This window comes from Petaurus breviceps, unplaced genomic scaffold (genome assembly GCF_028583685.1).
Source record: "Petaurus breviceps papuanus isolate PSGF00001 unplaced genomic scaffold, PetGlider_PUasm1.0 175, whole genome shotgun sequence".
Lineage (NCBI taxonomy): Eukaryota > Metazoa > Chordata > Mammalia > Diprotodontia > Petauridae > Petaurus > Petaurus breviceps.
In genome coordinates, this window is record NW_027185764.1 from 9193959 (window position 1) to 9221864 (window position 27906).

General features: G+C 44.6%; 3 long non-coding RNA genes across 3 annotated transcripts in view; 1 reads left to right on the forward strand and 2 right to left on the reverse strand.

The window, feature by feature from the left end:
• Positions 1 to 352: 352 nt before the first annotated feature.
• LOC138158648 (uncharacterized) lies at positions 353 to 5641 on the reverse strand. The gene is made up of 3 exons (XR_011167695.1): positions 4994 to 5641; positions 2097 to 2215; positions 353 to 1068 (listed from the first exon to the last, which is right to left on the reverse strand). It is a non-coding gene; the product is annotated as an uncharacterized lncRNA (long non-coding RNA).
• Positions 5642 to 6633: 992 nt separating this feature from the next.
• Positions 6634 to 26974, reverse strand: LOC138158644 (uncharacterized). The gene is made up of 3 exons (XR_011167691.1): positions 26693 to 26974; positions 20377 to 20457; positions 6634 to 9220 (listed from the first exon to the last, which is right to left on the reverse strand). It is a non-coding gene; the product is annotated as an uncharacterized lncRNA (long non-coding RNA).
• The window catches only part of LOC138158646 (uncharacterized), a 316165-nt gene continuing 307851 nt past the window's right edge, over positions 19593 to 27906 (forward strand). The window contains exon 1 of the long non-coding RNA XR_011167693.1: positions 19593 to 20285. This is a non-coding gene — a long non-coding RNA (uncharacterized lncRNA). The remainder of the gene's footprint in view (positions 20286 to 27906) is intronic.

The following is a 27906-nucleotide window of genomic DNA, read 5'->3' on the forward strand; positions in this document are numbered from 1 at the left end:
GAGAGAGAGAGAGAGAGAGAGAGAGAGAGAGAGAGAGAGAGAGCTGCATTGTAAACTGAGCTTCTCCTAGGACCCTGGAAACATCAAGTGATTCTTTATGTGGCAATAGATTTGGTCCTGCCAGTCTGGGCCCCAGGCTCTCCTCCCTTTCCCTCCCCAAGCCTGAAATTCCATCCATTTATCAAACATCCAGATAAGAGCCCTGGCTGGCCCTGAACCCTGGAAATCTGTTCCAATCCGAGCCCATCGTCTCTCTGGAGGATTTCTTTCTTCTTAAATGGTGTTCAAAAGTACCCGGAGCTTTTGAAAAGAGGCCTGTCCCTGGAGACGGAGATTAAAAAGACGAGTGTGGAATTGGAGTTCTAGAATTGACTTTAACTTTTTTTTTCCTTTACTCCCCTCCCCCCTCTCCCCCCCAAATGGAGGAGAAGGCGGCATAGAGAGTGTAGTGTGAGTCACTCTTGTTATTCTCCTCATGCAGCAGGAAACATTTCTGTGAGTATAATGTATCACATGGTGAGATCCTGGGTTAGCTCTAATTGCTTCTATTTGCATAATGAAGCTGGACTGAGCATCCTGCTGGTATTTGAAAGGAGAAAATCAAAATCAGCTCCAGGTAAACAGTTCCCCCCCCCCATAATTTTGTCACTTGCTTCCTCTGTAAATGCTGAATACAGGCTTCTTTCTTTCTTTTTCTTCCTTCCTTCCTTTCTCTTTCTTCCTGTCTTTTTTTTTTTATCTTCACTCTCTTCTGAAGCAGACAGTGAACCAAGCCTTGGAAATCCACTCTCTATTAATGAGACTTAGCACTGAGCCGCACCCAGGTGCAGAATTCCTTCATCAGACAGGATGGAGGCAGGAATTCTATTTTTTGGGGGGGTAGGGGGGAGGAGAAGAGGAAAGAAAAGGTTCAAGGGATTTCTCAGGATGGGCAGTTGGGCTCCAGGTGTACTGATGGCCAGAATCAGGGTTTGCTTGGCATTTGTACTTGATGCAAACAGTTATTAGCAGGAGGCAATTATGCAGAATATGTGTTAGGTTCTTTCTTTCTTTTAAAGGAATTGTAACCTGTGGGAGGCAAAATGAAGTTTAGAAATCGGCTTCAAAGGAATCAGGCTCTCTACTGGGAATTGGTACAGATCTAATCCTGGCTTGGAAGCAGCTCTTAGCTTAGAGGAAGGCGTGCCCAATTTTCCCCAGTTTCCAAGCTTCGTTTACCCTGGCATGACTGCTGAGGACCACAGTGCTTAAAGGCCCAGGTGCCGAAGCTCCTTAAACTCCAACACCTCAAAGGTCCCTTCTAGCTCTCAAAATTCCATGCTCTCTTATTACTTCAAGAAGGAGGGGGGCAGCTTCCTTGGCCTTCAGGCATTCCCTTCCAGGCCACCAGAGGATCGTCTGATCCACCTTTATTAAGATCAGAATTTTTTGTTTTCTTTCATATTCTCTCTCTCTCTCTCACCCCCCCCTCCCCCCCCCTCCCTGTCTCTCTCCCCCCCTTTATGTCTGTCTGTCTCTCTCCCTCTCTCTCTCTCCTCTTTTCTCTTATTTCTCTTTTTTAACCAAAGGCAAATGGGTTTTATGGGCACATTGCCCTATTCTGCACCATTGGAGAAAGGTAGAGGAGAAAGGCATCTGGCTAGAGGCTAGGATGAGATCATCAGGTACTCTCCAGTCATCTGAGGGAGGGCTCTTTGTTGGTTTTGGGCACCATCATTTTTCTTTTGACCCACTGATTAATGGTGTAAAATTCACTCTTTTCCTCCAGCCACTGACCTGAGATATCTGTCCAGCCCATACCCTCAGTGAAATCCTATGACAAGACCTTAGTACTTAGAATATCTCTTGATGATGCTGGGCCAGGAATTAAAAAGATTAACTTTAAAATGTGCCAGGTCTTAATGTTGGGATGGCCAAATCCTAGCAGACTGTCACTGACCCAGCCCTGCATTTGGGAGGTCCAGGCCTCTAGGATGCAGCTGTCAATTTATATATCAGATGACTGATATCACCTACTATTATTTTTTTAATCTAGTTCAGTCCCCTTCATTTTACAGATGAACAAAATGAGAGCTCAGGGAAGTTAAAGGACTTACTGAAGGTTACACATGTAGCAGGCATCAGAGGTGGGATTCCAACCAAAGTCCTTTGGTGACTAGAGTCTGTGTTTTTTCTTTCTGCTGTACCACAAGACCTCCCATATGGACATGACCTCCTAGAACGAGGTATGAAGTCAATGCCGTTTGAACCACAGAGTCTCAGAGCTGAAAGGCATGACCTGGGCCTTAGAGATTATCCAAAGCAGGGGTTCATAACCTGGGGGTCTGTAGTACACCCAAGAGGTCAATGGATCAAATTTTTTCAAGGGGCGGAGATTACATTTTTATTTTCACTAACCTTTAACTGAAATTGAAATTTTCCTTCAATTACAAACCATGTAATATAGACGACAAACATTTAGTTGTAAAATAACAAATTTTATTCTGAAAAAGGGTCCCTAGTCTTCTTCCCCCAAAGAGTCCATGACACCAAAAAGCATCTAACACAACTCTCCCATTTTACAACAGAGGAAAGTGGAGCGATAGAGCAATGGGGAGAATGCTGGATTTCAGTTTGAAACCCAGCTCTGCCACTTACCTACCTGTGTGGCCTTGGACAAATCTGAGGACCTTGGTTTCCTTATGTATAAAAAGAGGAAACTAGACCCGATGACCCCTGGAGCCTCTGCTGGCTCTAATCTGAGGATCCCATGAGGCCCATAAGAGAAGTCTCAGGGTGGCTTGGTGACACAGTGGCTAGAGCACCGGCCCCGGAGTTAGGAGGACCTAGCTGTGTGACCTTGAGCAAGTCACTTAACCCCAATTGCCCTGCCTTCCCCCCTACTCCCAAAAAAAGAGAAATCTCATCTAACTAGAAGCCATCTGAGCTAGTTAATGGCTAGGGATGAATTCTGTCATCCCCTCAGCTAACTTCCATGTTGAGGGAAGTGTTCCTCTGTATTCTATTTCCTCCCTTTCCCTTCCCTTTTCTCTCCTACCTCCATTATCTGCTGTAGACTTTATAAGGCCTGATTCTGGTTAAGAAGAAAGTGGGCCCAGCAAACAATGTTAGATCAAAAGCACCTAGCAACCTGACCTCTCCAAATTTAGCTGGGGGCTAAGGGGTTGTTGCAGACCCTCTGATACTGACTCCAGCTTCCACAGGGAAGGGGGTCAGATGACTTAGAGAGTGAGATTCATCGTGCTGGCTGACAGGTCAGTAATTGCCCACCGAGGGTCCATATGTATTTGTCTCTCTACTCCCAGAGAGCTGCTGATACATGGCTTATTTTCCCCAGGGCCCGGCGGTACAGTGGTCACGTATTAGTCTAAGCAACCTACCTTCTTCTTGGTGAGATCCATGGGGTGATGAATGATCCATGGGGCATGCAACTGTCATCAGTTGTAACTTGGTCTATACTAATGAGGGTTCAATAAACAAACAAAAACGCAACAGAAAAAAAAAAGGGTCCTAAGCAGGTTCCTTTTTTCAGTGGGACAGTTGGTGTTACCTTTTATGATCCAACTGCAGAGAGCTCCCACCCCCAACCTGACCTTTTTTGCTAGGCCCCCTTAGACTTAACATTTTTCGGGGAGTAAGCTGAGTGGAGTATTGCCCAAGTGTGAGTACAGGGGTACCACAATGAGAATACTCAGCTGCAACTGTAGTCCAGGCAAGGGAAAGACTTACAGAAACCACAAACATCCATGGCAAAGGGCATGTCACCTGGATGGATCACAGACCCAGCTAGAAGCTTCAGACAGGATAGGATCTCTAAGATCCTCTAACAGAACTATAACCAGGCTTTGCCCTAGAGCCCTAAAATTTGGAGGGTGCTGCCAGAGCTTGGTAGTACAGAAACAACAGAGCTTAGCACCAAGTTTGCAAGAATAGTTAGAGTAGGAGGCTACAACGGAATGTTCTTTCCACCCCCATCCCACCCCCTCCATTCTATAGCACTCCAAGTGGGCTCCTCAGCCTAACCTTGCCGGGCTCCCCTTCCTTTCAGTGCTGCCTGCCCCAGATAGCTCGGTGGTGCTGCTAGGCACCCCTCTGGCTTTCTCACCTAGTAAAGTGCCCTAGGGAGCTATCACACTGTCCAAGTGTGTTTTCCTAAGATCCATCCTTTTACCTGATTTGGGGAGGCCAGGTTCAGGCTGGGCCAGGGCTTGCTGCCTTTTTATACTGACTCATCCTGGCCTCTGGCTTCTTTTCTGTTCTCTGAGTCTTCTCCATTTATGCATCAGTTTTGGCCATGAACTGCCACCATGAGTCAGGGACCTTGTACCATTCACCTGACTCCTTGCTGATGGGGGAGGTGGGGGTGCAGCAGTGGCACAGCTTGATAGGGAGAGAACGGTTAAGGTCATTGATGTTTTAGCTCAGATGTGTTTAGTCTAGAGAAGAGAAGACTTCGGGGGTTGTGCTAGCTATCTTTAAATATTTATAGGATTATCATATGGAAGAGGGATTAGGTTGACTTATTGTGCTTGGTTCCGGAGGGGAGAACTATTGCTAATGGGTGGGAGCTCCAAGGAGGCATCTTTCAGCTCGCATAATGATGAATGTTCTAACAATTAGAGGTATCCACCAGCAGAACAGACTTTCTTGTCAGATAGTGAGTTTCCTGTCATAGGAGGTGGTCAAGAAAGAAGAGAGCTAATCACTTGTTGCAGATGTTATCAAAAAGATTCATCCATCAACCAGTTGGACTAGATGACATTGGAAGCCCCTTCTAAGCTCCAAGGATTTCTTATTGTGTTATCCTGTCTCCCATCTGGTTAATCGGCCAACAACAATAATAGCTAATATTTATATAGTGCTGTAACATTTGCAAAATGCCTTACACAGATCATCTCATCTGATCTTCAAAACAGCCCTGTAATGTAGGTGCTGTTATTATCCCCACTTTACATATGAGGAAACTGAGTCAGGCAAAGGATAAGTGACTTACCCAGGGTCACATAGGTGAGTATCTGTGTGGCATGAGTCAACCTCAGTTCTTCCTGACTCCCAAGTCCAGCATTCCATCTGCCTCTGCTGCCTTGCAAGCTCCGGAGAGAATGAAAAATGTATTTGGAGGAGCCTCTTGGGTGATTTTGGTTGGTGGGAAAGGGACTTTTTTTTTCCAGGAGAGAGATTGCCTTTCTCATCTTCCTGATAAAGTAGAAGAGACAGTTTCTTTCAAGCCCCCGATGTCTTGTCCTCAGACTCTTAGAACTCTTCCCTTACCTCTTCCCCCATAATGCACTTGCCTTCAGGTACACAGAATAAAGAGAGAATAACTATATTTTTCTTCAGTGTCTTTGATTTGGTTGTACGGCCTCTGTGGCATGTGTGTCTGTCTGTGTGTGTGTAACTGTAAACCCTTCAAAGACTTATAAGAAGCTTAGTATTGCTTAGCATTCTTTAGTGAGGCTGGGGGGCCAGGACCATCCCTCACTGTTTCAGTAGAAGACTGAAATAAATCAGACCCCTTTTGAGTTAAGGAGGAGGAGTTTAGACTGACTGTATTCCTACAAGCCTTAGGTCTTTTTAAAGGCCTCCTGGCAAAGCCAACTCCCCCCTTTCCCAGCTGGCTCCCTAATTACAGCAGGCAATATTATGGAATCATATATGTCCAGCTAGATGGGACTTTCAAGGTCATTGAGTTCCTCCCCTCCCCCCCTTTCATTTTCTGAAGCCGGAAACCTAGGCCCCAGATAAGTGGTGGTGGATTCCAAATCAAGCATTCTTTCCACTGTACCTAAAACAGTGTGCCTCGGGCCAGTGGGCTGACTGTCTATCCTAGGGACAGCTTGAGATGTCTTCCCAGCCTTGGGCAGCCTCCTGTCCCTCCAGGGACTGACTCGGTGCTGCTGGAAGCTGCAGCCAAGTTGAAATGGCCCAGTTCTCCCATTTCTAAACTGACTGCAGTATTCAGGAGAGTCCTGTGCATAAGAGAAAATCACCAGGCTCTCTTAGGCTTGGGAAAACGTTAGTCTCTTCACTCCTGATAGGGAGAATGCATTCTTTCTTCACCAGGACAGAGGATGGTGCTTTACCTCCTGGGCCCCACAGCAGCCCTATTGGGGTAGGAGGAGATGGGAGGGAGAGACAGAGAGAGAAAAAAAGAGAGGGGGGAGGAGAGGGGAGGGGCTTCAAGCTGCCTTGGTGGTGGTGTTTTTTCCAGGGTTTTAAAAGCATTAATTACCTTTTAATCTATGTCAACATGCCCCAAAGCTCCTGCAAAGAGCCCCTTTTTCTGAATGTTAGGAATACATCCAGCCACTAGCAAGGAAAACCAGAATGGAGACGCACTAATGGTTGGTCAGCCCTGCATTAACCTCCCTCGGTTGAGAACTGGGTTAAGTTGGTCTTTCAGAAACCAAATCCCCTAGCACGGAAATGTTCTTCCCCCTTTCCCTCCAGCTCCAGTCCTGCCCAGCGTAGGGCTCAAGGTTTGCTTCAGAGCCCTGCATCTCTAAGTTTCTATGGTGATGGTGGAATTAGGTACCAGTGGGTGTCGCTAGAGTCTACAGAATAGACGGGCTGGCTCCCTGGGAGAGAGGTGGATTTACTAGAACCAGCAAAGACCCTAAACATTGGCTGTTAGATTCCTTGTATAAACAGCCTTACTGTACAACAGCAGTCCCTTTTTATCACAGCTGTGCTTACCATTCGTATTTATGTGTTCTTCCTTGGCTGCCATTGTCCCAGCACTTAAAGCTTTCCATCTGAAAACACACACACACACACACACACACACACACACACACACACACCTCACAATGGCACTGAATAAAGCCCCTTTTAAGATCTGAGTAGATGGCCAAGCTTTCTTCAGCTGTAGAAGGTCATTTCTTCTGAGTTCTGGTGCAAAGGTAGAATGGAAGCAGTTGTTGACTGCTCAGTCCCTGGATATGTATTGGGTTCTTTGAGGGTCCTGTTCTCTTAAATCAATATGACCTAGAATAGACGAATGAACTTGGTAGACTCTTCCACAAATTTGCCGCCACGACCTTAGGAGAAGTTCCTTCTACTCTCCAGGGCTTCCTTTTCTCCTCTGTAAAATGAGGGGGTTAAATTAGATGTTCTCTAAGGTCTCTCCTCTCTGACTGGACATCTGGCTCTAGCTCACCATGATCCACTGTAACGGGATGAAGTGAGAAAGATGAGACACCTAGTAATGGCCTTTGTGTCCTGGCTGAGTTAGAAGAGGCCCTGGTCAAGACAGGAAGTGTTTCACTAATACACTTGTTAGTGAAGCTGTGAATTAAACCAGCTGTTCTAGAGATCCATCCTTGGAATCATGAAAGAAAAGTGACTAAACTGTGTGGGCCCTTTGACCCAGCAATCGACGCCACTCCTGGGAATATATCCCAGTGAAACCAAAGACAAACAAAAATATAATATATCCAAAAGCCAAAGACAGAAATAAAAATAGAATGTATACCAAAAGCCAAAGACAGAAACAAAAATATAATATATCCAAAAGCCAAAGACAGAAACAAAAATAGAATGTATACCAAAAGACCCATAGAAACCTTCCTTGCAGTTTCACAGGACCAGAGATCAAGAGCTGGAAGTCATCTTTGTGGCTAGCTAGTCCAACTCAGAATTTAAGTGACTTGCCTAAAGGTTAGAGACAGAGGAAGGCTTTGACCCCAGGTTTTCTGACTTCAAATCCATTGTTCTTTCACAGTGCACTACACTTAGAGCAAACAAAGTGGGTACCCATCCGTAGGGGAATGACTAAAAATAACTCTGATATATGAATGTAACAGGCTATTTTTGTACAGGAAGAAAGGACAAATATAGGGAATTCAGAGAAATATGGAAAGATTTCTGTGGATACACAGAATGAAATAAGATCTAAAATAATAATATACATGAAAAGATCACTAAAAGGAAGTCAGATTCTGCATAATTGAAAGAACGTGAATGATCCCAAAGAACTGATAATAAATCACACATGCCTCCTTACTCTCAGAAGAGGTGGGCAATTCTAGGGCAGAATGCTGTGTATGTTGTCAAATGTAGTCATGATGTGGAGTGTTTTTTGCTTAATTGTTTATCTTTGTTCTAATGGAGGGCTCAGTCTGGATGGGGGAGAAAAATGACTATGATATAAGGAGAAAAGGCATTAATAATATATATGTATGTGTGTGTGTATTGCTTTTTGGAGGGGGAGAGGCAGGGCAGTTGGGGTTAAGTGACTTGCCCAAGGTCACACGGCTAATAAGTGTTAAGTATATATATTTTAAATCCTGAAAGTTATTGGCACCTTGTGGACTCTGGTTGTTCTGCTGAAACACCTCTGAATTAAGAGTGACGGGGGGAAGGATCTCCATGGATGTAAAAGTGAAAGCCCGGGAGCCAGGAGACCCCAGTGCTCATCTTGGCTACAGGATTCTGGAAAAGTCATTTCTCCTCTTTGGACATCATTTACCCTATCTGTGAAAATGAGAGGTTTTGGAGTTAGGGAGACCTGGGTTTAAACCCCCCCTCAGATATTAGCTGTGTGACCCTGGGCAAGTCACTTGACCTCTCTCATTCTCAGTCTCTTTGGCTGTAAAATGGGGGTATGGGGGCAAGACATTGGACTCAATGACCTTCCAAGACCCTTCCAGCTCTAAATCTATGATCCTGGATGTTCCTTTCTGTCTCAAAGTTCTAGCACTCAATGAGTTCTTTTTTCTCCTTGACCCAGTGATCTCTGGACAGCACCACAGTATGATGAGTTTAGAATCGGTTCCTATACCATATAAATCCCATCATTGGTAGAAGATGGTGTTGAAGGGTTAATCTCCATGCATTACAAATAGCAAATAAAGCCAGCATGGACTCAGGCACCAGTCACTGCCCCATGTATGAAGTCCCAACCTTTGGGTCTCCTTCTCAATGCTGAAGCTCCAGCGGTGGCTTAGTCATCCCACAGGTGAGTTTGCAGTCAGCCTTATCAGTTCCATCTTCAAATGCCAGAGAGGAAGGGGACTTTAGAGATAAGCTAATCTAGAGAGATGAAAAGTGACTGGAGAAGGTCACCCAGCGAGGATCAGGACTTGGATTCAAACCCAGACCTTCTCGTTCTAGAAGCTGTTTTCACTGTGCACCTCAGCTCTCTCCATTCCTCCATTATTCCATGCTCACAGACCACCAGCAGGTGCCATTGGGTGCCAGACCATGGTAGGAATGCCGGCTGGAGAAGCAAAGAAGCAAAGTCAGGCTTGGTATAAGGAAAACCTTCCTCATGATGAGAACTGCAACAGGGGGTCTCCCTTGACCTTCAAGCAAAGGTTGGGTAAATCCTTGTTGGGTTATTGCAGAGAGACCCCAGACTCTGAGGTCCCTTCTCACTCTGAGATTCTGTGACTGGTGACTGGCAAGCAATTAACTAAGGTGAAGCTGGGGATCTCATTCTACACCCCAGAGATGTTGTTAAATCTAGGAATAAGCTGGGACTGGTTTTTACTTCTTATGTCTTTAGGGAGACTGAGGACAGGCCCTCAGAAATAATGCCAGCAGAGATGTTTACAGTGTCTCTGCCCTAAGGAGGTGCCCAACGCTTAGTTTTCGTGGGTGCCCAAATTCTCACTGCTCAGCTGTGGGAAAACTGGTAAGCATTATTAGTCCCATTTTATAGATGGGGAAACTGAGTCAGCACAGCTTGTATGCTACCTGACAAAGAATTTGAGGTGATGTCATTGCAGAGGAGTCAGAATTCACTGGCAGTGCCTGTCTCCATAGTGTATAAGCCAATTGAAGGATTTTTAACGTATTTGGCATGGAATCTGAAGTGTTTGGGACTGATTAGATCAGGGCGGTCCCATTCTGAAGGTGCTTCCATTAGACCTTGGCATTAGAGTGCAGGTCACAGCAAAGGAGCAGATCATTACCATCCAGGGCCCCCCGGGACTAGATTAATCAGCGCCTCTCGCCCTTCCCCCAGCACACGCGCTGCCGTCCTCTGAACACATCACGGCTTTCCTGAGGAAAAATGCTGAGTCTAGACCTTTTCCTAAATGAGTGCCTTCTGCAAACATCATTAGTTTATTTTTCTATAGAAAGAAAATTAAAGTTAAGGAGAAGGGTTGGCGAATTTACATGGGCAAGGAATGGATATTACACTCTTCCAGGGATCAATCCAAGAAAAAAAACCCAACAAAATTTCCTGATTCATTTCCAAGAGGCTACAGTCTGCCAGTTCTGCCTTGGCGAACCGTATTCTTGCTATATAAGTGAGGGGATGGGGGAGCCCATCTCAGAGGCCACAGTGCTGGACCTGGTGCTCTACCTCTGGACCACAACCAAGCCCTATCTTGGCGCTCAGAGACATACAGGAGCCTGATGGATAAGGGGCTATGAATGAGGAAGGGGGTCTTTTTCTTGCCTTCCCTTGGAGTTGGTGGCCAGGTTCTTTCTTACTCTCCCCACTGAAGCCAAGGACAGACGTTTCATTTCAAGAGACCCATGGGTAAATGGTGCCAGGAATGTGGAGGATTTTTCTTCTCTCATCCATCCTCTTAGAAAATTGAACCTTGCAGGTAGCCGGTCTTGGAGGCCCTGAATATGGAGAACAGACCCTTCTTGGCTCCTATGATGGCATGATTCATAGAGGAGCCTCCCCCCGCCAAGGTCCAGGTCACTGGTGTCAGAGCAATCAGAGAAGAAAAGCCCAAGAGGCCAATTCATCCATCTCTCCGCCAGGGAAGGGCCCTGATGTCATGTCCTTGGGCCCAGTGGAAAATAGGCCATATAAGAAGGAAAGTGCAGATGAAACCACATTATCCTGTTAGGGCATTTAGAGGGAAAAAGAAAAATGCTAAAGATTCACTTTTGGATAACATGGGATGGTTCTAACACTCACAACTTGAGATGGAAAGCAGATTACTCGAATCTTTCTAATCCAACTCTTACCTGCCTGACTCAGTTGGTTTTTTTTTTTTAATTTGGTTTGGTGCCTTTTCTTTCTTTGTTTTTTTTTTTTTTTGGTGGTGATGCTTGTTTTTTAACTGCCAGGTAAATGAGTTTCTAATAGGTACATTACCGAGAATAATGGTGTTTCCCAAGTGGCCAGTTAGGTTAATTATAGGTGTGTGTTCATTAGGGAAATCCCCAGGGACAAATGTTCCACCCTCTGTCCAATGGGGAACGGAGTGATTTGAATCCAAACTAGGTTGAAGGAATCTTTGGTAGGGTGGAACCAGGGTGTGGCAGCTGAGACTTCTGCCTTAGGCCCCCAGACTGAGGCAGTTGGAGGGGGAAGACACTGGATATCATCCAAACTTTTCTGGCAGTGACTGATTCCTCCAGGGGAAGGGAATGCCCCTTCTGGAATCATTGCCTCAGGTCTAGGAGGTCCCCAAGGCCTAATGAAGATAATATCTAACCCCACATACCACATACCCTAAGTCTGAACCTCTTGGGTACCAGAGAAGCTCTCTTGTGGCCCTGCTGATATGCTACACATTGCAACAACATGGGCAGAAAAGAAATTATGTTGATTTCACAAACATTTCTTAGTGCCTGCTAATTTTAAAGGCACTGCTGTTCAGTCATTCTTCAGTCATGTCTGACTGTGATCCCATTTAGGGTTTTCTTGGCAAAGATACTGCCATTTCCTTCTCCAGCTCATTTTACAGATGAGAAAACTGAGGCAAACGGGGGAAGTGACTTGCCCAGGGTCACACAGCTACAGAACTCAAGATGAGTCTTCCTGATTCCAGGCCTGGAACTCTGTGCACTATGGCGCCATCTAGCAGCAGCAGGCAATCCCAAAATGAGAAAGACCGTACCTGCCTACAAGGGGTTTGCAATCCTGTTTAGGAAGAGAAGTCTGGTACACAAATAACTAGACAGCCTGAGTAACCTATCCACTGATTAAGTGCTTAGTATTCAGATCATAGGTGCATGATGTTGTAGCAAGGAGGGGCCTTAGAAGCCATCCAGTTCAACCTTCCCTTTCACAGATGAGGAAAACTGAGGCTCATAGGTTTAAAACTAAGCTCATATATAAACAGGAAGTATCGAGGCCAGGATTCACACCCAGGGCTCCAGCACAGGGGAGGGCTCACCTCTGGGAAGGATGAACAATCCGATCGAGGAAGCAGAAAACCAGGTGACCCCTGATCTCAAGGGCTAGGGGAGCAGAGTGTGTGTGTGTGTGTGTGTGTGTGTGTGTGTGTGTGCACAACATGGAAGTATCAGCCACACACAAGCAGGGGTGTGTTGCAGACAGTTCTAACAGCTGGAGAAAGACTGTTAAATTTTCAGTGTGAGTATTTACACCTTGGAGACTGGCAAATGCTACAGGGCTTGATTTACTGTTTTGTTTATTGTCTAGAACTTACAAAAGTGATGGAGAAAATATTAATAATGCAGATTCAACTTAAAAGTGTCTCCTGCGTTCTCCTCCTTCTCATTCTTCTTCCTTGTTCTTTTTGGGGAGCTAGTTGTTAAGTATTTACCAGCACATTCCAATATACATACATTTTGGGCGGCAAGGGTAGTTTTTAACAATTTGGTAAAATCAGGCAAGGCCTTTTATATAGAGAGTTCCTAGAATGGAGCCTTGAAGGGAGTTAGGGGTTTCTTTTTTTCTTTCTCTTTTTGGAGGCAATCAAGGTTAAGTGACTTGCCCAGGTTCACACTAGTAAGTGTCTGAGGCTGCATTTGAACTCAGGTCCTACTGACTCCAGGGCAGATGCTGGAGTTTTAAGAGACAGGGATGAAGAAAGAAAGAGAGCATTCCAGGCATGAGGGCTGGAGATGAACTGTCTTATACTGAACATCAAGTGAGCCAGCTGGGTTAGACTGTATAGCGTTGGTGGGAGATGGAGGGTCAGGGAGGGGAATGTGTATAGGCTGAAGCCAGACTATGAATGATTTTAAAAGCCAAACAAAAGATTTTATTTTTATCCTAGGAGTAATGGGGAGCCACTGGAACTTCCTGAGCAGGGGAGTGACTGGTCAGATCTGTACTTCAGAATTTCAATTGGATTAGAGAAGGGAGGGGCCAGAGGCAGGGAGATCTTTTAAGAGGAGAGCACAATATTGTGGGTGAGAGGTGATGAGTGTCTAACCTCAGGTGAGGGAAGGGCTTCACAGAAGAAACATTTGATTGGGCCTTGGAAGAAAGGGAGGATATCGGTCTGCAAAGATTGGAGGCCGGAAATAAGGGATTAGATCATGAGGCTGGAGCTCCAAGAGCAGGCAGACTGACTAGACCCTTGGGCAGCCCTGAACAAGGAAATGCCACCTTAGGTGTCTGTTCCTTCTCCTTCTCCTGCCAAGATACTTCATCATGAGGAACACGATGTCCTCGGCAGGGGCTGGCTGCCCCATCCGGAAGGAGAACCAAGAGCCATAAAAAGGGAGAGCATCAGAGTCATGACTCCTGGATGCCTCTCCTAGGGCAAGAAACAAGTTCCTTAAGGTTTCCCTCTACTTAATTTACAGCAGAAAATTTATATCTTTTCCAGCTGCAGCAGCATCCTGAATGCTAGGCCCGGACTATGCTTATCTGACCCATCCTTGAGAAGGAGGGAAATTTTATTAAAGATGATGATAAAGTACCCTAATATATTGCCTAAAGAAAGTGCGGAGGGACAGTGGTGACTTTGTTCACTCTTTAGATGTCTGGTCTAGTATGTGTTACTGCCGCCATAACCAAGGAGGCGTGGGGACAGGAAGGCAGCTCAGCCCCAATGGGAATACCAATCTTTCTCTGACTCTGGGACTGCCTGTAAGCAGCACAGATGAGTAGTAAGAGCCCCAGCCTCTGGGCTGCTATTAAACCAGTCCCCAAGCTGTGGTTATAGAATTCAGTATGTTGAAGGTGCTCAGGAGGACCAAGGGAGACCTCATGGCGAGTCCCTCAGTACCAGCCAAGGAAGTCTGTCAGCTTTCTCTGTGTATCTTTGTTGGGTGCATATGTGTGTCCCTGTCTTACTTGTTATGTCACTGTATCCTGCCTGAGAAGTCCTAAGCGCAGGATATGCCGGAGGGCTGGGCAGTGATGAGTCTATGTCACAAGCAACAGCTGGGACCATGCCAACAGCTTTTAAACCCTCCCCTGGTGTCTCAGGCGTGCCCTCGTTGGAACCTGTGGGGCCCTGACCTATGCTTTAGCCACCACAAACCTTAAGAACCAAGCTAGATTTCCTCTTCCCACCCTACCCTCAACTTTTTTTTCATTTAAAAAAATTTTATTTTTGATAACTTTCCAGAATTTATTCATTTTCAGTTTTCAGCCTTCATTTCCACAAGATTTTAAGTCCCAGATTTTCTTTAAAAATACTGATTTAGTGCCTACTGTTTAGGAGGCAGCATGGGAAGGAACTACAAAGAAATGAAGGCATTTACAGCCTGGTTGGGGAACAAGGCTTAACATATATTAACAGACCAGTTTATTGGATCCTTAACCTAGAACTGGAAGAGATCTCAAAAGCCTTCTCATCCAACCCCCTCATTTTACAGATGAGGAAACTGAGGCTAGGTGAGATGGTTAAGTGACCTGAATGAGTAGTTAAACAAAAGCATTAAAAAAGGATACAAAAAAATGCCGTGACTCGTTATAACAGTTGCCCAAGTGAGCAGTTGTTTAATCATGTCCAACTCTTTGTGACCCCATTTGAGGTTTTCCTGGCAAAGACACTGGAGTGGTTCACCATTTCTTTCTCCAGCTCATTTTACAGATGAGGAAACAGAGGCAAACAGGGTGAAGTGACTTGCCCAGGGTCACACAGCTAGTGAGTGTCTGAGGTCGGATCTGAACTCAGGAAGATGAGTCTTCCTGACTCAGGCTTAGTGCTATACCCACTGAGCCACCTGGCAGTGAGCAGTTAGCATCCTAACATTATTGAAGAGCTAGGGTTGGTGATCCCTTCTGCTGCAGCCATCCGGGGTGGCTTAATAAAGGTGTGGTGCTTGAGTCTGGCATTGAAGGATGGATAGGATTTTGATGGCTAGAAAGGAGGAGGGAGGAGGGGAGGAGACTCGTTGTTGGGGATGAGGGAAAAAGAAGACAGATGGGAACAAAGGCAAGAAACTTGTTTAGGGGAAAGTGGGGTGTCCAGCCTGGCTGAGTTTAGTAGGAAATGAGGCTGAAAAGGTAGGCAGGGACCAGATTATGGAGAAGAAAGTCCCAGGCCTCCCACGTCAGTGTATGATTACCCCTAACCCATCATTTTCTGGGGAAGGGGAGAAAGAGAGGACGACAGAGCCAAGGCTGACTGTACAACCACCCGGGGAAGACATTCCTTTCTGGTCTGAGCATCTTCTCCTTCTTCATCCTCTTCCTCCAGACAAGTAAGTTCCTGTTCTTCTAGCAAAACCCCCTCCCCCCACCTGAACCCCAGGCTTGGGGCACTAGGACCCTGAAACCACTCAAGGCCCCCAGAGCCCAGCTATGTTGAAGCAAAAGATTTCAGTTAAGGTTAAAGGGACGCTGTCAAGATAAAAATCACATCTATTTCCATGTCCTCTCTGGTGTTATTAATAACCCTCCGGATTATTAATGCTGAAATAATTTGTGCTCTCGCTCTGCAGTCAATGATGTTTACGGGTTTGGGTTTTTTTTTTTCTTTTTCCTTTGCACTCTCAGATGGTGAGATTCAATTAGGCTGGTCCATGGGGGTGTATTTCTGGTCTGATTTGTCTTTGTGTCCCCCCGGGTGCCAGTCAAAGGTTGTAGGAGTTGGGGTTTAGAACATTTAAATTAAAGGAGGGGTCAGCATGGCGGGGAGAGAGAAGAAAAGTAATTCCATTATTCGGTTTTCTAAAACTTTTTTTTTTTATTTTTTGGGTAACCAAATCATCCCTGGAGATCAGCTTCCTTCCATGTATCTTAAAAAAAAAATACATGGGGAGGGAGAGCTGGTGATTTTGACCTTAGGTGCTTTGTCATCTTTTAGCTTTAATTGTGGTCATTTTTAGTTCTCTATGAGGTGGGTATAGAGGCTTCACAAAGCCCTCCCATGGGCCTCCGGGAAAGATTGTGTCTCTACTGGATGGGCTTTAGAACATGCAAGGAATATCCCCCAAAGGGAAAGAGAAGAAATGTGCCACTGGTCTCAGTAATGAGGGTCCTGCCCTCCCTGACATTAGTCAGTTTCCTTGGGATGGCTCATCATCTCGGGAAAGGGTAGGAGAATGGCCCCAACAGCTTCCCCCCTACCCCCACCCCAGCCTAACCGGTGTCCCTGTATCTCCTGCTGTGTTCCTTGTCCCCCTCCCCCAACGTTTGTATCTGTAATCATTCTATAGCTGAGCTCCTCCTGGCCTGCTGAGAATGGACGCCCATTAAATCCACACACTTAACTAAATGCACTGTCTGTAATGAAGCAAAGCGAGGAATGACCACTTACAATACCAAATAGAACAATACTAACTGCTCAAAATGACCCAGACTTCTTGTCCTCGCTCTTCCACACATTACAAATAACCATTCAGGGCGAACACTGACATAAACAATTAACAAGAGATGTCCCAGGATGAAGAGATCAGGCTTGAAGGTAAGGCTTCCAAAGCATTCATGGGATCTTATGATGCTTAGAGAGAAAACGGGCCTTTCAAGATCAGCTTGTCCAACTCCTTCATTTGACACATGGCGGAGTGGAGATCCCCTAGAGGGGAAGGGACTTGCCCAGGGTCTGAGTGTGACTTGGTGAGTCAGGATTCAAACCCTCTGGGTTTCTGCTCTCCACAGAAGACAGCTCACTTTTTTTTTTTTGCCAAACTGTTTTCCTCCATTACTTCTAGAACATTCTGCAGCTTCTTTCTCCCCTGTTCTCCTCAACTCTCTTTAAACCCCTAATTGCTCTTCAAGGACAGAGGTCCTAGATTCTAGCATGAGTTCCTAATCTTATGTCTGTGAACTTGGAAAAATAAATAAAGAAATGTCAAAATATTTTGGAGATACCCTATTTCCCAGAGCTAAGGCCCAGAAAAGCAGGCTGTGCCCTGAGCTTGGCATAACAAAAGTCCTTTGCTCTCTGAATGATATCACCTTCTGGCAAAATGTAGTGTGTGGACCAGCACCAGGTGTTCACTGAGGGATTTAGCTCCCCCTATTTCCCAGGGCCATCGTCAGATGTTCACAATCCCCGTTCCTTATTACTACTGGGCATTGAACTCCTGTTCCTGTCTCAGAACTCTGGTTCTGTACTCTGAAGCGTAATCACTACCCCCAAGACTTGAGACAATGACTCTTCTCATGGAACCCAAGAATGCCTATACTGTCCCAAGAAATGCCAGCCATGAGAACTGTCTCAAGACCCAAGAATGATTGTGTAGTGGTCCAACCCCTTTCATGTATGTATATAAGTGCCCCCAGCATCAGCATAGTTAAGTCCTCCTTTGTAGGAGGGGGTTTCCATTTGCAGACACCATTTTCCTCACTCTGAAATTAATTGAACTTCTGTTTGTGTCCTGACACACCTGTCTCTAGCCTGCTCTGTCTTAGCTCTGACCACCCACAGGTTAGAGGCCAGTTCTGGTCCAACTGACAGAAAGAACCCCTGAGCTATCTCCTCAGCTTTTTACCTGGAGACCCAGCCCTGCTGGAATGGCTCCTGACTGCTTTTTTTTTACTGAATGTGATTCGTTTCCTGCCCTGTACAACAAACCTGTCCTGCATTGTGGGAAGTGATAAAGGAAATAGAAATCAGTCAATCAACAAGCACTTATAAAACATCTACTGTATATGAGGTACTGTGCTAGGCCCTGAGACAAAAGCCAAAGCAATATACACATACACACACATATATGCATATATATTATATTTATTATATATGTCATTTGGAAGAAAAAGGAGGAACATAGGGCTCACGTAGGAAGCTGAGCGAGCCTTGAAGGAAGCTAGGGATTCTAAGAGGCAGATGTGAAGAAGGAAGGCACTCCAGGGAGGGGGAAGAGCTAATACCAAGGCATAGACTCTAGAGATAGACTACTATGTGCAAGGAATGGCAAGAAGGCCAGTGGAGCCAATTCAACAGAGTGGATGAACGTGGTGAAAGTAGGACTGGAAAGGTAGGAAGGGTGCTGGATGGTGAAGAATTCATTCCTTGATAGCACCATTTATCGAGGTTTTTTCGTTCTCCGTCCCTTCCTCTTCACTGACTATCACTGACCCGTAGAGAGGAGACACATATACAGCCAAAAGAATAGCAGGGTGTGTGTGTGTGTGTGTGTGTGTGTGTGTGTGTGAGTGTGTGTGTGAGTGTGAGTGTATGTGTATGTGTGAGAGTGTATGTGTGTGTGTGAGATGGGTAGTTTGCCCAAGGTTACAAACAAAAGAGTCTGATCCTAGAAGTCATAGGTAGCTCCTGGAGTTTATTGAAGGGGTAGGAGGTGACATGGTCAGACCTGCCCTTTAGGAAAATCACTTTGGATGGGAGGATGTTTCACTAGGCGAGAACAGATATGGGCCAGGACGATAATGTTTCACTAAGCCTGAACTGTATGGGACATAACAGTAAGAAGGGAAATAACCTTGGGTTCCTGTTTTAGAGAAACTTAATAGTCTTCATTCATTCATATGAGAAATGCCCCAAAGAAGCACAAAGTGCTATGAAATCTGATGGAGAAATCACCCTCCAGCTGGGAAAACACGAGCCAGTATGAACAGTTCTGTTTCTACTGACTTACTTCCTAGGAATTCTGATGGCAGAATTTGAAAAGCAACATTCCTGGCTTTGGTTCAGTGTCCTATTCCCAAAGACAGGGGATCCATTATTCCAAAAAGGCTTACGAGGCAGAGGCAGCTCTCACATCGTCCTCCAGAGTAGCTTGTGCCTAAGCCCACAAACAAGGGAATCTGTCTCTTCACATCTCTGGATTCCCTAGGGGAAGCTGAATCTTCTATTCACTTTCTTTACTGTCAGGTCAGTCAGGTCTAAAACGAGCCTTTTGCAAGTCTATGGAGGAAAGTGGGCTGCTTACACTTTTTCTCTGTTCCAAGAGTGTAATTGATCCCATCATTTTTCTTCAGCCTTACATGAGCGGCACTCAAGACAAACTGGTGTGTGTGTGTGTGTGTGTGTGATGTGTGTGTGTGCATGCAGCCCATGCATGTGTATGTATGTGCATGTGTGCATGTGCGTGCGTGTGTGTATAAACACAGGAGTCACAGGATCGAGAGCTTGAAGGGAACTTTGAAACCATCATCTCATCTGACCCCCTCACTTTACAGATGAGGTCCAGAGAGGTTAAATAATTGGCCCAAGGTTACAAAGCTAGGATTTGAACCCTGATCCTGAGTTCAAATGGAGGGCCCCTTCTGCTTCACTCACTAGGTTGCCTCTAGTGATTCTGAGAAAAGTCCAAATTCTGTCTTTTAGGGCAGATGGCATAATGATAAACTGAAGTAGAGGAAACAATGATGGGAAAACCTGAGATTTCCTGTGTATCTTTTGGGATCTTTGCAGATATATAATAACAAGTACTCATATTTCTGTAATGCTTCAAGTTTTACAGTGTTCTCAGCAGGGCTCATGCCTTCCTCACTTGAGGATGTATTTCTAGTAACTAAAAATTCTCCTACCTGGATTCCTGACATTTTAATTCTCCCTCAGTGTTTATTGCTTCCCAAACTGGTAGAGCCATCCTGTTGATTCCTTCATTGGTCTGTTTGGGAATCCACATTCACAAGGAAGAAAGATCAGAAAGGATTTTCTTTTTTTCTTTTTTGTTTTTTAAATTTAATTTTACTAAAGTCTCCAGTTGGTACTTCAAAGGGCCATACTGCGGGAATAAAATTGTTAGGAGGACCACAGATGTATGTGTATGTAATTTGCATGCAATGTACATATGAGTGGCGGCATATGTTGTAGAAATAGTGCTGGGTTTGGAGTTAAGAGGCCCGGATTTGAATCTTGAATCTGTCATGTGCTAGCTATGTGACTATGGGTAAATCCCCTCAGAGCCTCAGTTCCTTTATCTGTTTAAAGGGGACAATGATCTAGCTCACTAGGTTGTTGGGAAAAATCCCATTATAAAAGCTAAAGCACTCCATAAATGTAAGTTGTTATAATTATATGATTGTGAAGAACTTCGATGTTGCTCAGGTAACCTCAGATTTGCCCATCATTCCTTCCTTTGATGAAGGAATCATTTATCGACTTTTTTTGTTCTCTGTCCCTTCCTTTTCACTGACTATCACTGACCCGTAGAGAGAAGGAGACACATGTACAGCCAAAAGAATTGCAGGTATGTGTGCGAGTATGTGTGTGAGTGTGTGTGTGTGTGTGTGTGTGTGTGTGTGTGTGTGTGTGTGTAGCATGGATGGGTAAGCTCACCAGAAAGCTTAACCAGGTTGCCAATAGTGCTGGAACCACAGTTTGAAGCACTGCTGACCTGTTCTGCTTGAAGGTGCTTCCCTGGATTTCCAAGGCTTCTACTGAACAGGAATCAAACTTGAACATCTTGGCTTGGCTCCTGGGCATGTTTCAAGGATAAAAATATCACACGCTTTAAGTCTTGCCAACAACTGATTTTTATAAAAACCAAACTCCCAAATCCCCATACACAGCAAGAAGAAACCAAAACAAACAGAGGAAGCTGGTGCTTCAGAGGAGTATCTCAGCTCAGTTTGGCTGCTGAGAGTCCTTAGGGGGTCACTTTAGGAAAGGGGAAGATAATAGATACCCACTTCCTCAGAGAACCTCCTTTGGGGGTGACTGTGTAGGTCAGGGTCATTGATGACACCTTTGTATGAATATTACAGATTAGTATTGGTGGTAGCCCCTTCACATTCATATTGTGAATCAAAGTCTCTCAGTGGTCCCTTGTTATTGACACTGTAAGTTAATGTAGGTAGTGGCCCCTTTGTGGTGACACTGTGAGTTAAGCTGGATGGTCGCTAGAGGCTGCTAGGTGGATAGAGCTCTGGGCCTAAAGTCAGAAAGACATAAGTTCAAATCCAGCCCCAGAGACTTACTAGGTATGTGACCTTGGACAGGTCATTTAGTTTCTGTTTGCCTCAGTTTCTTCAACTGTAAAATAGGTACAATAATAGTATCTACCTCCCAGGGTTGTTGTGAGTCAAATGAAATAATGTTTATAAAATGTTAGCAGTCCCTAGCACATAGGAGGCACTATATAAATGATATTATTAATTATATTGACACTATAGGTTCGGGTCCATGATGTTGCCTTTGCATTGTCATTGTAGGTGATCAGCAGTGATCACCTTAGTGGTGACAGTATATGTTATCTGTAGTGGTATCTCCTTTGTTGTGACACAGTACACTGGGGCAGTGGTAATGCAACTCCAGTTTGCATTTATTTTACTTTATATTACACTGTAGGTTAATTTTGGGGGTGAACCTTTTGTGACGGTGATGTGGATTAGGGTTGGTGATGACCCCTTTGTACTGATATTGTAAGGTAAGATTACAGGGTTTATCTTTGTATTAACATTGTAGATCAAACAATTAATAAACAGGCAGAAGACTAATAGTCATTCCCCAATAGATAAATGGTCAAAGGATATGAACAAACAGTTCTTAAATGAAGAACTGCAAAGTATTCACAATCACGTGAAAGAATTTTCCAAATTATTAATAATAAGTGAAATGCAAATCAAAAACAAAGATGGCAATAGTTAATGTTGGAGGGGTTGTGGAAGGATAGGTACACTAATACCTTGTTGGTGGAGTTGTGAAATGGTACAACCACTTAGGAAAGCAATTTAGTATGCAAATAGATAAAAAAGATCCATAATCTTTGAATAAAAAATTCCACAACTAGGCTTATATCCCAAGTAAGCCATTGGTAAGAACAAAGTCCCCATATACTTCAAAAAAATTATAGCAGTATTTTTGGTGATAACTAAGAATTGAAAACAAAGCAGATGCCCATCAACTGGGACATGGCTAAACAAAGCATGGTATTGAAATATCATATAATACTACTAATACAGTAAGAAATGATGTATGTAATAAATACAAAACAGCTTGAAAGATCTACATGAACTGATGCGGAGTGAAGTAAGCAGACCCAAGAAAACAATATATGCAGTAACTACAACAATGTAAATAGAAGGAACAACACACCAAAAAAACAAAAGAAAATATTAACAAAATTATAAAGATTGAATCATAAGGAGCTCATCTCACTATCAAGATCAATCACACCAAATCAAAATTATAAAGATCTCATCTGTAAAGGTCAATTAGGACTAAAATGTAGAGATATGACATGACACCTCTAACCTACGCCTTGGTAGAGATGAGACGTGTCACAGGTGTTATATATTGCTCATGTTTTTGTGCTGATATTTTTCCTGGCTAAATATATTATTTATCATATGGGATGGCTATCTGGGAGGGGGAGAGATACTTGGGATAACTATAGCGATGTAAGAGACAGAAAATATCATTAAAAAGAGCTTTTTAAATTATAAGTCAAAGTCTGCAGTATCACCTTTGCATTGGCTTTGTATATAGGGGTGGATGGTGACCCCTCTGTGTTAATGCTCTAAATTTTAGCTGGTATTTTCTTTATTGTGACACTTTAGGGTTAGGATGGGAGGTGGCCCTCTGTTGTCATTCTATAGGTCAGGGATTGTGGTAGCATCTTTATGATGAAAACAAACAAATCCCACATCCTACCAGAAACAAGGGGAGGAAAAGCTTCAGGACCCTGGAGGTTGGTGCAAGGTGTCAGGTATCAGTCCTCACCTTAGATACAGGGTGGGAAAGCTCTTTAGCTTCCATGATTATCACAGAAACTCAATTGGGATGGTCTGGGCACTACTGGAATTGTTTCTTCCCCTCTTTGGGTCCAGATTCCTCTTCTATAAAATGAGGGCACTGGAAGATCCTTTCTAGTGCAAATATTCCTTTAACCTCAACATCCATTTCAGAAATACACAATTTAAGAGGGCTTTTGGAATACAGCAATATAAATAGTGAAAGACGGGTAATAAACAACATGTCCTTATGGGAAGGACCAAAGAATTAGGGCTATTGAAACTAGCAGCTCTGAAGGCAACTTAACAGTCTTTCAGATTATGAAGGGTTAATAATACATAGTAATGTAAACAGCTGCAGAAAGCACAAGATAAAAGGAAGTAGACTGAAATACTAACGAAAGAGATCCACAAAGTCATAGAGTCTTGGAGTGGGAAGGGCCCTCACAGGCCATCTGGTCTGACTTAAGGCAGACATCCCTTCAACACCTGATCAACCAGTTTCTGTTTGAACACTTCCAGTATTGAGAAGCTCATCAAATTTTTAAAATTGTTCTTTTTTTCATTTAAGAATTTAATCATTAATAAACACAACCATCCCAATATGCAAACAAGGACTATATATGAAATAATTAACTTCTGCTATATAGTATTTTTAAAGTATCTATTAAATTTGACAAGTCAGTAACAAAATTGCTGTTTGTATCGCCTTCTGAGTGTTTTTTTTCTCCTACATAACTGATTAGTGTTTTGGGTTTTTTTTTTGCTTTTTGGAGATCAATTGGGGTTAAGTAATTTGCCCAAGGTCACACTGTTAGGTGTGTGTGTGTGTGTGTGTGTGTGTGTGTGTGTGTGTGTGTGTGTGAAGTGTCTGAGTTCAGATGTGAACTCAGGTCCTCTTGACTCTGGGGCCGGCCCTCTACTCACTGCGCCACTTAGCTGCCCCAATTACTGTTTTATCTATGCTCTTTTCTTTTTTTGTATTTCTGCCCACTCACACTAACTCTCCCTTGCCCCACAGAAGCCCTCCCTTGAAGTCAAACAAAACAGATCAACACATTCCAAAAAACTATGTCTCATTTGCATCTCTAGTCCATCCCTGTGTCTTCCCGGGCAGCCAAGGCATGCTTTATCATGATTTTTCTTAAATAATAGTCTTTCAAAGTTGTTTTCCTTTACATCATTGTGCTCATTGTACATATTGTTCTCCCGATTCTACGAATTTCCTTCTTCATCAGTTCACACAAATCTTCCCAAGTTTCTCTGAATTTTTAATATTCATCATTTCTTCAGGCACAATAATATTCCAACACATTAATATACCACAATTTGTTCAGCCATTCCCCAAATAACAGGCACATATTTGTTTCCAGTTCTTTGCTATCACAAAAAGTGCTTCTAGAAATATTTTTGTTCATATGCAGCTCATTCAGCTTTCACACAGCTCTAACCATTAGAATGTTCTTCCTTATACTGAATTGAAATTTGCCTCTCTGTAACTTCCATCCATTTCATCCTAGATCTCTCCCCTGAGGATCCCCCCTCCCCCTCACACACACCCCATCAACTATAGAGGCTAAGACTAATCCCTTTTCCACATGGACAGCCCTTGAAGTATTTCATAGACTCAACATGTCTAAAAACTGAATTCATTAATCTTTCCCTCAAAACCCTCCCCTCTTTGCTTTCACAACTGAGGGCACCACCATTCTCCCAGTCCACTTACACTCACTCACCTCACATATAATCTGTTGCCAAGTCCTATAGATTCTACCTATGAAACATCTCTTGTATACACATTCCCTTCTCTCCTTGGACATAGCTGCCACTCTGGTGCAGGATTTCATCTCATGCCTGAATTACTGAAAATAGACTTCTGGTTGGTCTCCCTGCTTCAAGCCTTTCACACCACTCAGAAGCCAAAGGGATCTTCCTAAAGGTCTGACCACCCCTCCTCTCCCTACTCAGTAAATTCCAGTGGCTCCCTATTTCTTCCAAGAAATCCTCTCCTTGGCTTTTAAAGCTCTTCATAACCTGGCCCTTCCCTACCTTTCCATTCTTTTTATGTTTATTCTTCTCCATGTGCTCTGTAGTCCAGTGATTCTGGCCTCCTTGCTATTCTTCACTGGACATTCTCTCCTGAATCTTTGTCAGTGGTTTGTCCCAGAGTCTATGTCTATGCCTGTTTCCGATTCACCCTGAATGTATCTTGTAGGTAGTCCCTTGCATATTGACTCCTCCATTTCGATGTAAGCTCCTTCAGGGCAGTGACTGACTTCCTTTGTATCCCTACTATTTAGCAAAGTGTCTGCTACAAAGTGGCACCTAAGAAAATTCTTATTGACTAACTGACTAGAAGAAATTATCTGATCCAAACCTGTCAATTTACACATGAGGAAACTGAGGCCCAGAGTTTAAGAGACTTGAAACCAGTTCTGACAAACCTATTAAGCATGGGTGTCCTAGAATCAGTTTGATTTTCAATTTTCAGTATGAGCATTTACTTATACTTAGAACCTTGGAAATCAGCAAACAGGAAAAATCAGGGCTTGGCTTATTGTTTTGGTGACTATCTAGGCTTAAAGAAATGAAAGAGAAAATATTAATAATGCAGAATAAATTTTTTAAAAGTGTGTCCAGCATATGTGTTTTTCCAGAGTTCCTAAGTCTTTTTTTTTTCCTTCAGGATAAACAACCCTAGTTCCTTCAACCACTGTGACATGGTTTCCAGATCACTCACTATCCTGGCCACTTAAGTCAGGACTAAGAATAATTTCTCAGTTCTGACTGTGACTGGCTGTCACATGCTTCAGTTTTCACTCGAGTCAATAAGTCTTTATTGAGTATCTGCTCTGTCCTGGGCTTATGCTTAAGTGAAATAGGCCTCTGTGTTGGCCTCCATTAATGATCCCTTTCCTTCATTCAACAAGTATTTATTAAAATGCCTGCTCTGTGCCAGGTGCTGGGCTGGCTCCTGGCAATGGAGAGACAGACCAACAAACAAAAGAAACAGTAGCTGCCCTCAAGGATGTTACATTCTATCCCTCCTCACCTACAGGTTACCTCTGAGCCTATATTGAAACATAATTGTCACAATGCCCCTTTCATCTTCAGAAAGCTTTCCTTGACTGAGGCAGACCAATCACTAACCTTCAAAATTAATTTCCACCCTTCCCCGGAAGACTACTCCTGGAAAGATCATATAGGTCTTCATGGAGTATTGTTTCATAGCTACCCTGGAATGCCAGGTATTAAGGCCTCTGCAGGTAATGGAAACACCTGTCTTTACCACTAACAATAGTAAACTAATCATTAATATAGCATTTCAAGATTTTCAAAAATGCTTTCCTTAAAAGATTGATTAGTGATGGTACTATAAGCCCCCTTTTACGGATGAGGCTCAGAGAGGGTGAGTGACATGCTATGTCAAGACCGAGATTTAAATGTAGGTCAAGCCCCTAGGCCAGGGCTGTTTCCTCAGCTTCGGTGATCCGTCTTACTAGTCGTGCCCTAGGTACATTCCAATGAAAACCGGGCAGAATGAGTTGTAGTTGGATGGCCTATGAAAGCAGCGGGTGGAGGGTGGGGAAGAGGGATGATCCAGTAACCCCTCCCCCATTACCCATCACATCTTTAATCAAAACCCCAGAGCCCTCTGTCCTTTCCTAGCCCCAGGAATAGTCGGTCAGGGTAGAGTTCACTATCAGCTGGAGTTTCTACTAGTATCTGGTGGGCTGGGGATCTGGGTCTACGTTCAGGAGAAAGAAAACAGGAGACCTTTTATGAGCCCCGCAGGCTGTGTTCCCGCTGAGGGGAACAGAGAACTTGTTTTGACTGGTAAACTTATCCAGGGGACAGGCGGAGGAGAAGGGAGCTCGGCGAAGCAGTAGCAGCAGCAAAAAAAAAAAAAAACCAACAAAAAAAACCCCAAAACAAAACCCCAAACCAAACAGCCCCAATCACATTTCACACACTCACCTCCCACGGTAGAAAAGACTTCTTGAGTCTTGGAATCAAGGGAGAGAAGTTGAAAAAGAAATACCTCTCTGAAGCTTAAAGAGGAGGGGAAAGTAAAAGAAACCGGGGGAAAGAGAATTCAAAATCACATCTGCCTGCAGCTGGGAAGGTTGGGGGAGGGGAAAACAAAAATCGCAAATTCCCACCCAGTTAGCAGCCCGTTGGAAGTACCGCACGCCTTTGCCTCTGGGTGATTAAAGGGCTCAGGTCTCTTTAAGATCAGGACTCAGCCAAGTAACCTGTAGCTAGGGCTGGAGTTTCCAGAGGGAGGAGGACTATGTTTACACAAAAGCCTCGGAAGGCCGAGCCGGGAGGGAGGGAGACTGGGGTTGGGGGTGGGGGTGGGGAGATCCACTGGGTCCTTCAGCACAGCCTCCTGGCTACCGAAGCATTGGCTTTCCACTCACAGCCCTGCTTTCTGAGAGCCCGGGGCTTGGGGGAGGGTGGGCCGGGGAGCCTGGGCTGCGGTCGGGTCGCTGCTGTTTGTTTGCTCGCCTCTTAAGGGCGAAATCCGCCCGGGAGCCTCCGATCTGAGCTCCGAGCTGGCTTTTTTGGAACTCCCAACCTAGCGCTTTTTAACCTAGACACCGAGAATAGATGTGTTCATTAGCCATGCCCAGCCACAAGAGGGATTTTTGCCAGGCGGGGGCGGAGGGGGATGGCAAAGCAAAAGAGAACTCTGGATTTTTATTTAAAAAAAAAATGTTAGTGTTAGACTCGGCAGGAGGCGACTCCATCTTTCGGTCTCTAGGTAGAACGGCCTCTTGCTGTAGCCGGTCTACGGACTAGGGGTAGAGGCTGGAGAGCCTCGGCCGAGAGCGGCTCTCAAGGTCATTGTGTGAACCTGGCCGAGCCTCCCAGCCTCGCGCCGTGGAATTCTGCGCGTGGGGCCGGGGCATCCCGGACTGTCTCTTGGCTGTGCGAGCGTGCCTATTCCACGCAGGTCCAGCGGGGAAAAGGGTTGGGGTGGAGCAGGGGAATCCAGTGTGTGTGTGTCTGTGGCTGGAGGGAGGGTGCTCGCTACTTCTACCCCTCCTCCCCCCGTCGTCAAACCCCGGCCTTCCTTCCTGGATTTGAAATGTAGCCGCAGGGACTTCTGATTTCCCTGCGCCCTTTCTCTGCCATGCCTGCGCGCCCCCTTCCCGCCGCGCCCAGGCTGCTAGGGTTCCCCCCTC